Genomic DNA, 13087 nt, shown 5'->3' with positions numbered 1-13087 from the left:
TTGACCCACCTGGAAATGTTGATAAGAGCTGATCTTTGTGTGGGGCGATCTCGTCACCTGCATATAGACAAAATCACATAGTTAACGAAGTGAGGATTGAAATTTTGGACATTGTAACCTTTTATCCATTCATCATATTTTTTTGTAGTTACTAAAAAAAGGGATTTCCGATGATCCCCATGGCTGTGTTATCCTTAAGAACCATTATTTTGGCTTTGAGAAGTTTAGTAATTCTATTTGTACCGCTTGCAGTCCACAATCGGTCGGTTTGCTTCAATATCGATAAGGAAGTAGTCGGGGGACTTTTTGAGCGCATAAATGGTTAAACTTCAAGGTGACTCAAGGAGTTAAAGCAAAAGCGGTCTGCAAACTCCACTTCCACGAAGATTGAGAACTCGGCAAATGGAAGTTCTCCGTTGCTAGCAAGGTGCGTGTGTGTGTGTGTGTGTGTGTGTGTGTTTCTTCATCTCTCTTTTACCGTACCTTTTAAAATTTTATTTTACGTAAATAATCTGGCTGTTAGTGGAAAATGAGAATGACATGGAAATGGATAACCTAGATATGGTGATATGGGTACGGGGCTGTGGTGTGTCGAACACTTCATTCTAGTACATTAGTAGGAGGTGGCCATGGATGTATGCAAGGAAGTAGGCGGTGTCTTAAATTCTGGATGTTGGGAAAACCTTGAGTATAAGCTGGTGGTGCCTAAGCTTAGTGAGCACATTATAGCTTTACACTTTATAGCTAGGACCACTAAATCCCGAGGTATTGTTTTAACTTAGTTTAAGAGCTTGAGAATATTATATCCAGTTTATTAATTCTACATATAGATAAGTGGCCGGTGTTGATGATTCCTCATCTTTATGTTGTTTTAGCATATGACGACTAATACTTTAAGTGACAAGTATTAAGCCTTGTTGGACAACACCAACTTAAGTAAAAATAGGAGTTGGGCTTCATGTTGGGATTTTTTTGGGAACATCAATTCAAGAATATGGGGGAGGACACATCACTGACTTAGAGGATTAGAGGAGACAGGAGGGGGATGCTAGCACTACACCATAATAGGATATTTGCAACACACACTTTTTTTGATTTGCAACGGTTATTTACCGTTAGTAAGTTTCCAATGCTAAATAAGCGTTGGCAATGTTGTAAAGCGTTAGTTTATTTGAGTGAATTTCCGGAATTAATTGCTAACGCTTAAAAAGTGTTGGAGAAGTGTTACAAATTAAAAACTTGAAAATTTATTGTAATACATTGTTATGGAGAAGGTTTCTTGTTCATTACTTGTACTAGGTTAGTACAGACTACAGCCTGCCTTTGCCGCAATGATTGTTAGTGAACTTATATGTATCAGTGTTATATCTTGCAGCTTATTCACATGATAGAAAGTTCTTGGGCAGTATTTCAGATGATCAAATGTTGAAGGTATATGATGCTCTCTCTCTCTCTGATAGTATGATACATATATTTATAACTAACGTTATATCGAAATTCAGTTTTGCACTCAATTGATGTAGTTGTTTAGTACAAATTTATGCATCTGTGTAGATAGATGACGTACTTGCGGTTACTACTAGAAATTTTTTTTTTTTACTTTCTATTATAAATATTAATTGCTATAACTTTTGATCCACTACTCGTTGGATATACTTATTTCTGTAAGAGAAGTGGAAAATCAATCAGTTCAAAGAACAAAACTTGTTTGAATAGTTTAATCCTATGTTACATGGACACGCCATATTTCAAAAATAATCCATGTCGGATACGTATCCACGTGTCCGTATTTTTTTTTGGATAAATAGATTTTATTAGAATGGCCTTTGCACTATTGCACTATTTTCTTTACTTTTTAACATCCTAGCTTGGTTGACACACTTGCCGGTTGTGTTATGGTTTTCGATTGTGTATGTCTTTGTCCGCTTATGTTTAAATTGTTTATGAAAGGCTGAAGTGCCGATTTTTTAATCACATGTCATGTCATTAGGTGAGAGTGCCCTCTACGGGGTTGATATAAACACTGGTGGAATCATAGATACATTTGCCAACTTTGTATGGGAACCCTCTGTTTGTTAAGGTATTCAATGTTCTTTCCCATGTTGCTTTGTTCGGTTTCTTTTTACCTACATTGGTGGATTGCAAATGTCTCGGATAAATGCTATAAATGCGACAACAGAGGTAGCTTGCCTAATTCTAAGTGTGGGCGAGACCGTGAAGAACCCAAAGGTAAGGTTTTCTCCAAATTAGTTGTATGGCGTTTGTAGTGTTATCTATCAAACATGTTACACTCGGCCAAAAGTTCGGTGTCTTCATATCCCAAGAGTTCAGTTGTTCAATATACATTTATTTCTTTTTCATTCCAATCGTGCCATCCTTGATAGTCACAAGTTTTTAATTTTTCTTTGCATTGTTATTTTCTAATGGCTATTCATTGTATTGATAATCCAAATCGGAGAGTGCACAAGGAGATGCTACTTCCTTGAGCGATGGGTTGAGGGCATGGCGGGGCGGTTTTAAATGGCGTGGAAGGGGAATGCTAAGGCGTTGAGCTTTTGGGTTTGAAGATGCCAAGGACTTCTTAGAGTGAAGGGAAGATTTTGAAAGCAAAGGGTAGTTTGTTTAGGTTAGGAAGTTTGCTTTCTGTCCTTAATTTTGTTTGCTTCAGTTTGGAGTGAGTTTGTAGCTATATATATATATATATATTTGTCTAAACCATTCTTGTATTCATTGGTTATTGTAGGTTTAGCTGGTCTCGCTACAAAATATGATAATTTTTTTTTTCATCAGCAACCCATCAGCAACGGTTTATAACCGTTACAAATTAATTTTAAAATATTTTTTTAAAATTAACTAATAGCTTTGCAACACTTAAAAACCGTTGGTAATATTTTTAACAACTTTGCAACGCTTAGAAAGCGTTTGTAAAATAAAAAACCGTTGCAAAGGTTTTAAATTTGTGTGCTATTAAGCGTTGGAAAGTTCTATTTGCAACGCTTATTAAACGTTGCAAAAATTTCCAACACTTTACCCACGCCATATTTGCAATGCTTAAAAAGCGTTGCGAAAATTATTTGCAACGGTTTTTTGCCGTTGCAAATAGCCTGTTATGGTGTAGTGTATTATGCCTCAAATTCCATAGCAATATAGACACATAGTGCACTGAAACTACAAATTTCGTAGAAAATACATGAAATTTCTAAAAGAATATACATGTTACATGGAATTACAAACCTATTCTAGTAGTGCAGTACTATTTACTTACCTGTTTGGATGATAATCTATGTGATTTCCATTGCACTTCTCATGGATATTTTTCAACAAATGTTGTCCTTCGGCACGCCAATGTTGGATGACATTCATGACTACTCATCTAAAACATTGTGTGAAAGTCGTCAAGCTAATACCTTTATGAATTTTCATTCATAATGAATTCTTATCCCAACATATCATTTGGGGAAAATAATCAAAAAAAAAAATGCATATTAGTTCGACATCCATCTACCTATAGCTATATATACTACTACCTAAAATATGTCTATTACTAATGGGCTTCAAAAATATTGCTCTAGATATTGTAAATAATCTATTGAAATCTTGTGTGAACAAGCCACTTGCTTGATGCTTCAGAGGTAGGGGTGTCATACCAATTAACGCCTTTAGGATGTTGTTCTTCGAGTACCTTGTGTACGTTAGATGTGATGTTACATTAAGAATAAATGATAGATGTACGTGGTCGACATCTATAAAAAAAAATGAGAAAGAATAAGTAAAACTGTTAAACACACTCATCTTTCAATAGCCTTAGCTTCGGGAAGCCAATCTTATGCAGTCTTTCGACGACTTCAATAAGATGGAAGGGTGGTGGTGATATATATATATATATATATATATATATATATATATATATATATATATATATATATATACCTGACCTAATTGACCATATTAAGATCTTCGAAGAATTAATGAGGTGTGATGTACAGAGAGTCCTGTAAAAATAAACTCCAATATCTAAAAATAGAAAAATGCTGCAAATTTTCTACCACTATTGAAGCAAGTACCTATCGTAAGCATAGCCAACTGAAATCTATAATGCTATGTTTATCACTGTCTTTTTCAATAATGATAATTGTATGTTATCACGTACCACTTTATGCTGGATTGCATATATATAAACAAATAATCAACTGCGCTGCAACTCTTTATATTAGCATACAACAATTGAAAATGAAAGTAGTTATCTTGTTTGCAGAGTCATGTAGTCATAATCGTATTTACCTTTAGAGATCGTACTGAGCAGACGTTTATTTATCAGTTTGCCAGTTGTTCCATGAGATGAAGCATTCAAATTGGTCATGATTACGTCATAAACCAAGTGACAAAAAAAAGACTTAATGCGCTTAAATGAAAACATATATATACCATCAAGGACACTTGGGATGTAAAAGAGTAAATAATTGTTAAGAAAAAGAGAAAATAATACTATAACAAGGATCTACTAACATTCTAAACTTGTAAGATAAATGAGATTGCCTTGGCTAACCGCTTGCAGTCCAAGTCTAATGTTAATAAGTAATGCAAAGAATTGAAAGAAAAATGCTAGTTTGGCAAATAAGTTCAATTCAACTTACCAATGTCACCCACTCTACCGCAAATCTTAGACTAATGACAAAAACCCACCCTATTGGTATAGATTGCACGTAACATATGGAAGTAAGCGATAGATTTATGAACAATGTAAGGAAAGAGATAAGGTGAAGCATGTATCAACTTTCAATCACAGAAACACTGAATCAAATTTGGTCATTAACACGTAATAGAAGCACCCAAATAGCACACACACACACACACAGACACATCAACATCAAGAGTAATCATTTGAACAAAACAACCAATATCAAAATTATAAAGTAGATATCATTAAATCAAATTAGTGAAATCAAGCAATTAAGTGGATCATAGAAGATTAAAGAAGAATAAAATAAGAAATAAAAGACAATACTTTGTTAGATTCAACTGGCACTGATAAAGAAATCCTTCATGGAGACGTCTCTTACGGAGTTACAAGGAGAGAGTCTCTTGTAATTAATTGGGACTCTTACTTCCTATTTAGTTTTTTTTTCTCGCAACTTGCTTTCTTTTTTCTCTCCTGATTTTCAGAGTCCTAATTTCCCATGAGTAAAAAGTGGGTACTTAAAATTTGCTGACGTTGACACCCTCAGAGAAGAGGAAAAGGGACTGCTATTATATAACCACTGCTAGCTTTGATGAGCTAACTAATTTTGTGATCCTTTAGCCTCCAAAAACTCAAGACCAGCACATAACCAATGCAATAATAATGTTAAACTGTAAAACTGACCATAGTGAATATTAATCTTATTTTGAAAATTGAAGAACTCGAGAAGCTACAGAATTGGATAATCAATATACACCAACAACATAAGTTTAAGAAAGATCAAAACAATAATGGGAAAGCTAACAAAAAGGTGGGAAAAGAAGATATACGGAGATAAGTAATAAGTTACAGAAAAATCTCTTACGCCTTCTTTGGTCGGAATTTGGATCAGCCACCAATCAATATACCGGTTTGTTTAACGCTAACTTAATGCACGAAATATACCGGTTTGTTTAACACTAACTTCATGCACAAAATAATCAATAGGCACAAATATCTCATGTAGTTCCTTTAGGTTGCACAAATATCTCCGGGAGATGATAATCATGATACCTGCAAAAAATCCAAGGAAAATTATAATCAGGTGCACGGTTGGTTATGAGGTGCTTATTATGTTGTCTGTGTGTTATACATCTAACTATTTTAAAATGGTTGTCCTATATGGGAATTTGTACACATTTTCTGTTATAGTGCTCCTACATGTTTATGTTAATTATATTCTCTAATGGGAAGCGTTTGTGAAGTAATGACTAATGTCAATCGTTAGTGTTTTACATGAAGTCATAATTTACCCGAAAATCTTTATTAATCTCTTACTAATCTTATAGATTTCAAATAGCATTTAATCGATGCTCTCCATGCATTGTGAATTGTTAGGAAACCATACAGACATTCTGGTTTTGTTGAGTCATTTTCTTAATTGTTTATTCCAATCTTGACAGTTGGCTTTAGATGTGCTTTGTAAATGTATAGTAGTCGTACACTGTTAAGGATGCATGATGACCCGATGTCCCGATGATCCCTTACTGAGAGTTGTTTTGTGCTTATAATCTTGAAATTTGGGTTTGACATCCCTTACCGAGAGTTGCTTTGTGCTTATAATCTTGAAATTTGGCTTCAGCACAGAGGCTCTACGTATTTTGCAATTTTCTTGATTAGCAATTACCTAGCAAATGCTTGTGCCGCTAAGTGACACCCATCACCCATGGGACTTAACAGTTCATAAAATTTCAAATTGGCAGAACTATTGTGCCCTGAATGAAAGAAATTATAGCACCAATTTGAATGCAAACGATGATGTTTGATTATACCATCTTCTTTTTAAAAAAACGATAGAATGAGATACATTACTAAGCACCACCATAATATAGTGTACTGTCTCATTAACAATAGTTTGGGGTGCTATCAAGCTGGACATAAAAAAAGCCTATGATTCTGTGTCGTGGCATGCTCTTGAGGCCATCTTACAAAAGTTTCAGTTCCCCCTGTTTTTCATTGAATGGTGCTTATGTGCTTTCTGCATCTCCGTGGGTACTGTCATGGTAAATGGGGCGGGAAGGGTACTTTGAAGGTAAGAGGGGGCTGCGACGGGGACCCAATTTCGCCTTTACCTATTTGTGCTTGTCATGGAGGTCTTAAGTCTTTGCTCTAAATCTAGGGCTCCAAATGAAAAGAATAAAAGCCCATTCAAAGTGCAAGAAGTCGGCCATCTCCCATCTCTCGTTTTGCGGATGACGCGTTCTTCTTTTACGCAAAAGGTAACATGGAGTCCGTCATGGCTATCAATGATATCCCGAACACGTTCTCTCAAGCAACAGGATTACATCTTAGCAATGAAAAGACTACAATTCTCACCGGAAGTATGTCGGTGGAAGAAGGAATAGAGCTAGCTGCAAAGAATGCACATCTCTCTAGTAACTCCACCTTTACCTACCTAGGGCTACCTCTTACGACCTCGAGACTAGGTATCACGGGAATGCTTGCCCCTTATAGAGAAGATCAGCTCGGTTTCAAACCGGAAGAACAAAGATCCGAACAGGCGGCAGAGTTCGATTGGTTAAGTCCGTCCTTTCATCATTCCCTGTCAGATTGGGCCCAAACTTTCGTCCTTCCGAAGACAGTACTAGATAGAGTGGCAAAGTTGTGTAATAGATTTATTTGGGCGGGATCAAATATGGCCAAAAAGATGCATCATGCTAGTCACGGGACGATCAGACTGGATAAAGATCAAGGAGGACTGGGAATATTGGACCCACGGATTTGGAACAAAGCTGCTTACTGTGGCTTGGTTTTCAAAATTGCAAAGAAACATGAGTGTTTGTCGGTTAGATGGTCATGGGATAATCATATAAGACAGGAAAATTTTTGGACGATGAAGACCCCTCGAGACTGCTCTTGGGTTTGGAGAGGTGTGATGGAGCATCGGGAAATTGCTTGGAGGTTCGTAAGGTACTGTATAGCAAAAGGAGAGGAGACTAGCTTCTGGCACGACCCATGGTGCTCGGGGCCTCTTATCAAACATGAATAGGCGAGACACCTCCTTGGCCATGTAGTACCTGACGATGCAAAGGTCGCAGAAGTGATCACTGATGGGGGTTGGGCGAGAACTATAGCCGATCTTCCGTGTTAGCGGTTAAGAAATGGATAATGGAAACCGAGATAAATTCTCACAAAAAAGACCGATTACATGGACTCCAACCCGAAGCAGGAGCATTTACGATTTCCTCAGCATATGTGCACTCAAAAATGTCCGAAACAAGGTAAAATGGTACAAGATTGTATGGGGGAAGTTTTCAGTACCAAAACACTCATTTACTATCTGGCTTCTGTTCTCGGGGGCTTTACCTATGAGAATCGACCGATGAAAAAGAAGGTGATTGAGCGTCAAAGTCTTTGTCTCGGGATGACATGAAAAAGCTCGAGCCATCTCTTCTTTGATTGCGAGTATTCACAGCTGGTATGGAGAAACTTCAAAAGAGCTATGGGGTTGCCGGAAATGGTTAAATCTTCTCACAATGAATGGTACTACTTAATGCGGATTTGTCGCACCTCCACAGTGGCAAATGAGATCATACGGGCTATGATTTGCACGGCAGTTCAAGCAATCTGGATAGAGAGGAACTGGAGACTAAAGAAACAGAGGTTTAGATCGGCTGATGATGTGAGTTTGAAGGTATTAAATAACATGAAAATCTATTTGGGTAAGTCGATGAAAACAAAGAAAAAAGGAAGATGAGGCAACAAAGAGGATTTTGAGATCGCTAGGAATTGGAGTAAGCTACCGGGAGAGGAGGAGACATGGGTAAAATGGAACAGAAAGGAGGGATGAGATACCAACACTGAATGCAGATGGATCGGTGCAGGAGGAAGTCAGAAGCTATGGGGTGTCTTTGAGATTGTAATGGTGATGTCTTGATGGCTTTTGGTGGCGGTTCGGCAAGACAGATCATTGCTCTATCAAGAGCTTCTTGAGTCTTTGAAAAGTTGGAAGGAACTAACTAGCGGATTTAAATATACAGCCGCTACAAGTCCAATCGATTCTATGAGAACCATTCAGATTTTGAGCTTCAAAGAAGAGCCTCCTTTGGTAATTTAAACTTGTTTGCGCAGCTAAAAAAAAAAGTCTCAAAGTTTGTACATGTCAATTTTAAGCATGTATTTAGGGAGGGAAACCAAGCGTCGACTATCTAGCAAAAGTAAGTAGAAATTGTGTAAATGAAACCATGTACTTTATTCCTCCTATGGATCAAAAACTTGATGAACTGATCAAGGGGGATAAAGAAGGGAAAATGTACTTACGAGGTTGCCATTAAATAAAAGGTCGGGGAATCCTTAACCCCTAGTTAGTTCAAAAAAAAAAAAAAAAAAAAGTTTGGGGTGGGGGCATAGAAGCCTCCTTTTAGCTTGGCTTCTCTTTTTAGTCTAACAAACTCTCCTTGTCAAATATGAGACATACAAAAGTCAGCAATATCCATAAGAAATAAATTATTCGCGTGTGCAAATTTGTGCAAAAAAAAAAAATACAAAGTGAGGGAAAGATGGAGTGGCGGGGGAGTAAAATGGGATCTGAAAACGTGTATGCAAAGTGGGATCTGAAAGAGATGGAGACAAATCTATGAATAAAAATATAACAGTGTCTCACCTCCTCCACGACGTGTGACAGAGTGATGGATACAAAGAGATTGCAGAGTGAGTGAACAAAAATAGTTGGGAATGAAAAGAATATGGGTTTAGGGCAGGCCCGACAGGCCGGGCAAGAAGAAAATAATATTTGGGGTTCCATCCCTTCGTATTCTTTCCCTAAACTTTTCATTTTCTTTAACGTTTAATTAAATTACCCAATTATTGCTAATTAAGTGCCATTATTTATGGTGGGGCGTACAATTCAAAATAGCGTGGATTTAGTTTTTTAATTCACCACCACATGAAAGGACCAATTACCTATTCAAAGGTGTTAAGCAACATTTTAATTTAAAGACAATATCGGTACTAAGAATTTACAAAGGCGTGAAAAAGACCAAGTGGTCCTTATTAATAAATATCTAGGTATTTGATTTAATTATTTATCCAGGGGTATTATGTGTAAAAAAAATACCCGGATGAATTTAAAAGGTTAGGTTGATTATAGGAGATGCTACTAATAGAGATGAGTAAAACAAAAACTACATTAGCTAAACTTTGAAACCCAAAGTGCTAATTTTCCAAACTGAAATGTGTTGAAGTTTCGAATTATTTATCGGTGAGTTTTTCATCACAAAACACAAGATCTTAAAAGAAAAGAAAAGCCCAACTTTGCATGTGATTGGGCCTAACAGTTAATTAATAAAAAACCCAAATATAATACATGAATAGCACGTGTGATCAAGTTTGATGTGTAACACGTATGTGAGGTGTTTTTTGTGGTAAAGATATGTGAGGTGTTGAAGTGAGTAAAGTAAATGGTCATCCTCTCTCTCTTCTCATTTTCTGAAAACCCATCACCCCAGTCACTATCAAATTGGTCAAGATATCACATTTTGTTTCTCTAAAGAACTCAATTACAATAGTTACATGTATCTTTTCCTCCATTGTGGTGTGTGGATATGTAGTTAGTTGTTGTGTTGGATCTTTTAATGGGTTTTTATGGTTAATTTTCATGAATTGCAACTGGGTGTGAGAGTGATTTTATTTATTTTTTATTTATTTTGTGAGCATATAACTTTGTAGTAATTAGAGATTGAAGATATAATTTAAAGTTCTACTGTGGAGGGGGTAAATTATTTTAAAATGAGTGATTGTGTGTATTTGGTTGACTAACTTATAAAATTCCCAACTTTGCAATTTGTTCAAGTGGATGAGGCATTAAAACCAACTGGGGAAGGTTCATCTTCCAATATTGATGCTTTCCCCAGTTGGTAAGAATGTAGTGGTTTAAATGATTTCATCGAAATATTCTATCAGTAGTGTTTATCAAACATTGTAAGTTCTACCTTCAAACAAATATTCTGCAAATTTTAAGCTTTGGATATTGATTAGCTTTGAGAGTTTGAGTACAAATTGTACTTACCTCTTTTTTAGCCAATGGTGGAGATTTAAGTGATTTTTTTCTTCTGGTCTTAAGTGTTGCTTTTTGGGTTTCGAGTAAGACAGTTTACCATTATAAAGTTGAAATATTTTTTAGTTATGAATGTGTGATTTGTTGAACCTCATATGCTAGGTCATAACTGTTTTTACACGGTCACAATTTGTTTAAGTTCACCATATTGTTTGGAGTTCTGTAAGTTGACTGATAAACTGAATTTCAAATTGTGCAACTTGTAGGATGTTAGGATAGTTCTTCTTGCATTGAATGGGAAATTGACTGGAATGTCTTTCTGTGTTGCTACGGTGGATGTCTAAGTAGTGGATCATACCGTGAGGCTTAAGAAAGTTGCGAGTTACAAACAAATCAAAGCTGCTATCAAGTAAGGATTGCAGTGTGTTACTTTTTTGGTTATAAAGATTAGATCTTATTTGGAACAATTTTCTGATAGGAATAAGAGTTCTTTTCTTCTAACTATATACTATGTCTGGATTGACAGGGAGGAGTCTGAGGGTAAGTTGAAGGGAATTTTAGGGTACATCAAAGATGATGTGGTTTCTACTGACTTTATTGGTGACAACAGCTAAGGACATTTTTTAATTAAATTTCTTGTGTCAATTCGGTTATTGATAGGTTTTATGCATGTGTCTAATGAGTATACTGTGTGAGATTGAATGTGTAGGGGCATTAAAATATGCGAGGCATAAGGGATGTGTCACACCCCGAATTTCGACAGAATTGAAAAAACATTATTTGTTCCCGACTCTTCGATCTCCGAGGTGTGACGCACTCTCAACTCCCAAAAACCCATAAACAGTTTAAATATGCGGATAAATAAAACCAATAAAAATTTCAAATTAACAAAAGTCCTCTTCATTACAAAAATTAACAAATGAAAATGCAAATAACCTTATCTCAACTGAAAATCTATATCGCCTTAAAGGAAAACAAAGCCTATCTTGAAATGCGACGCTAACGCAAACCACGAGCAGCAACCAACCTTCTTTAACATGAAACCTGTCAAGACTTACCAACTATGTTCATTTAATGAACACAGCCGATAAGCAAACATGCAAATCGGGTCAGCATTATAAAAATGCTGGTGTGAGTAGCTCTAAAATACAACATATACTTATACCAATATATACACAAACCATACGGCAGTTAGTTCCTCCACCGAGGCACCTTAGGTTCAACTAAACAAATAACCAACCAAACGTATTATATACGTACCGCATTCCATGCTCAATTACAGAGTGGGTCGTCTCTGCCCAAGTAATTAGTTTGACCCACACTTCTGCAAAACCATATACAATCATCTATCTAAAGATACATCATTAACCAACACATTACCATAATTATATTATTTAAGGCTTTCTTTGTGTGTCCCTAAAATCACGTCGTATCTATGTCTTACCTAGTTTCCCTGGCTACCACAATCGCTACCCAACGCCGAACATGTACATCCACATGCCTCCCCTTACATAATGTACCGCTTCGCGTAACTATCCCGCGGGGGATGCCGCACACACCGTAACCCTCACACGAAAAGCCATTATGTAAGTATCGCCACTATTCGGCATAAAATATCGCGTCTCGCTTCTATTTTTCGCGACGGAATAATCAAGCCACTATTCAGCTATGCGAGAAGGGCCATTCAGATTCACTGAAATGCCAGAAGGGCCAATCACATTACTTAAGCCCGAAGGCCATTCAGATTCACTGAAACGCCAGAAGGGCCAATCATATCACATACGCCCACACAGGGCAAATCACATGAGTTGTGGTAGTCAGGTTCTAGGATTTTCGTTACGTAATTTATTCAGGTGTCATACATTTATGACTCATAAATAATTCCACTATATCACGTGCAGGTCAAATACCTTATTGCACTAAGCCACAATATTTAGAAACATCTCAATTATATCTCATAACCACTTTCATTCTGTCACGTGTCAATATATTATTGCACTACGCCACAATCCCGTGGGAAATATCCACAAATACTCTACTAGCATCTCACATATAAAATAATGGAGTGTTTATACATTTATTTCTCCAAAACTATTGCATTTAATATATATATACCAACATATGATATAATGTCATAATATCAACGTCAAAACTTAATTAGATAAATGACAAACAAGGTTATACAATATTCGATAATATTTTATTACTACATTTGTCCATATTCTTAAACATGTGAAAAACTAGAAAAAGTCAACATTCCCCAGTCAACGGTCAAAGTCAAAGTCAACGGTCAATGGTCAAAGTCAAAGTCAAAATGTCATGGTCAAAGTCAACGGTCAATGGTCAAAGTCAAACTGTCGTTTCCATGTTCGACA

Source organism: Coptis chinensis, chromosome 3 (genome assembly GCF_015680905.1).
Source record: "Coptis chinensis isolate HL-2020 chromosome 3, ASM1568090v1, whole genome shotgun sequence".
Classification (NCBI taxonomy): Eukaryota; Viridiplantae; Streptophyta; class Magnoliopsida; order Ranunculales; family Ranunculaceae; genus Coptis; species Coptis chinensis.
Note: the sequence above shows the minus strand (reverse complement) of the source record.